The 2787-nt window shown below is 39.0% G+C and overlaps 1 protein-coding gene across 3 annotated transcripts in view; it reads left to right on the forward strand.

Moving 5' to 3' along the window:
• LOC106874151 (uncharacterized) overlaps positions 1-2787 on the forward strand; it is a 48196-nt gene that overhangs the window by 29565 nt on the left and 15844 nt on the right. The window lies entirely within an intron of this gene.

Here is a 2787-nt window from a genome sequence, read left to right on the forward strand (position 1 = left end):
TCATAGATAAGTGTAAGTCGTATTAGTCTTATTACTTTCGTCTGGATTAACAACCAGAGTTGAGAGAAGTACTGGACACGTGAGTGCGATGGCACTTGCGATAGTAAAGGCTGGTGGGAAGAGAGAGAGAGAGAGAGAGAGAGAGAGAGAGGGAGAGGGAGAGAGAGAGAGAGAGAGAGAAGTAGAGAGGGATGTAGGAAGTACAAGATAGAATAAGAGAAATGACAGAGAGAGTGAGCAGGAGAGAAAGACTGATAGACAAAGAGAATATGACTCACATTAAGGAAAAAACAGATTAATTAGAATGAAAACGAAGATTGAAAGAGATAGCTAAATGGAGGGATAGATAGATAGCTAGATGGAGGGATAGATAGATAGATAAATAGATAGATAGATAGATAGATAGATAGATAGAGAAATGGAGAGAGAGAAAGAGAGAAAGAGACAGAGAGAGAGAGAGAAATTAAACTGATTTATGTACGAAGACGAAACAGATAAAAGAAATCAGCTAATGAATTTATTAATGGATTGGAATGACGACAGATCCAATAAAGCTGTGTAGAAACTAATATCTAATTTAATTTCATGAATTTATTTTTTCGATTTAGGTTTTGACAGAGAAACGGACGAAAACATTTATCTTGAACCTTACTAACACAAAATCAACATCTTACTCCCCACCTTTCTCTCTCTCTCACTGATTTTTTCATCTCTCCTTCTTGTTTTGGTGCACTTCTAATCCTCAGATTAACCCAATAATCCAACCACCCATTTAGCTATCGATACACCTTATTTAGTGCACATTTGATCACAGCATTTGATCATGCCGGGCAAAATGCTTAGTGGCATTTCGACCGTCCTTATGTTCTGAATTCGAATTCCACCGAAGTCGACTTTGCTTTTCATCCTTTCGGGATCAATAAGATAAGTACAGGTCGTCGTTGACTTACGACCGATCGCCTTTATGACGACTGGTGCGCCAGCTCCCGGCAGCAATAATAAATAGCCCAGTTGAAATTTAATGCGTTTAATTTCTTTGAAATTAAATCCTTCTACGGATGATGTCAGCTAACAAACGCTTCCCCTAGGTTTGGTTATCGATCGCCACTTTGGTTATCCCAAGTGTTGGATGAATATCCTGTCGTGGAGACATCGAGGCAACCTTGTATTTCTTTATAAGATGACTGCTTGAGACTCCGACATTTTTGACTAACGCCAGTACAATAGCATAATGCAGAATGCTGTGTGTAACTTTTACCTGAGAATGTACCTTAAGAATGTAAAAATGTAAAACAAAGGTACGTAGTCCTGCAGGCCGACTTACGACCAGTCAGTCGGAACCAATTGTGGTCGTAAATGAACGACAACCTGTACCAGTTGTGTATTGGGGTCGATCTGATCGATTTACCACACCCCACTAAAATTGTTGGCCTTGTGCCAAAATTTGAAACCAATACTCACACAAACGAAACACAAAATTTTCAGAACACACACACACACACAAACACACACACACACACAAACACACACACACACACAAACACTCACACACACACACACACACGCACAAAATATACGTATAGATACAGGCGCGGCTGCGTGATAAGTTCGCTTCCCAACCACGTATTTCCGGGTTCTGTCTTATTGCATGGCCCCTCGAGGTAGTGTCTCCTACTATAGACTTGGGCCAACCAAGCCCTTATGAGTGAACAGAAATTGAAATGGGGACCATCGTACACAAACACACACACGCACACATCTGTGTTCATGTTTATGTTTATTTCTCGCCACAACATTTGATGAGTAGTGTTGGTTTATATCCCCATAAATTAGCGGTTCGGCACAAGATATTGATAGAATAAGTAGCAGGATAAAAAAAAAAAAAGTATTGGTGTCGAATCATTCAACTAAAACCTTCCAAGGCGGTACCCCAGCATAGCCGCAGTAAATGAATTAAACAAGTAAAAACGAAAAAAGACATTATATATATATATATATATATATCAATCTATCTGTTTAGATCAATCTATCTGTTTAGATAGATAGATATATCTCTGAATCTATATCAACACACACACACACACACACACAGATCACCCCGACACGACCCATCTATACACACATGTTTATATCTCTGTGCTCTGTCGGTAAATTATCTTTGAATAGTCTAGGGAACTAGGGCAATGTTAATGCATAGATTACTCTGTGATTATAAACCGTGTTATCTCCACGGCAGATATCCAATGCTGATACCATAAGATAAATCACTCTATTCTCTCTGGTGCAGCACCCGATACAAACAGTCTCCTATCTCAATCGTGAATTGTGGAAACTACAAACATTTTGCGATTAGTTAAATTTTTGGTGTTTGTTGATATGTGTCTATACATGCGTATATACACATCATGCGTGTTTTCGCGAATGTGTATAAGTGTACACACACGCACACACATACACACACACATACACGCACACGCGCACACACACACACACACACACTCACACACACACACATACACACACACACACACACACACACACAAAGAGTTTAAATTTGCAGAAGACAAAAGACGAAAACAGGTGAAGGAACAAAACGCAGGTGAATTAGGTTAACACTCGGGAAGAATGGAAAAGTTTTTGACGTTTCGAGCGTACGCTCTTCGGCAGAAAAGACTAATTATATCATATAATTATAAATTAATATAAATTGTTACCTACAAGGTAACAAAAACGTGGGAGGTTGGTCAGTAAAGTAAAAATTCCAGAAATTTCTTCCAAGGTTATGGG

This window comes from Octopus bimaculoides, chromosome 22, assembly GCF_001194135.2.
Source record: "Octopus bimaculoides isolate UCB-OBI-ISO-001 chromosome 22, ASM119413v2, whole genome shotgun sequence".
Taxonomy (NCBI): Eukaryota; Metazoa; Mollusca; class Cephalopoda; order Octopoda; family Octopodidae; genus Octopus; species Octopus bimaculoides.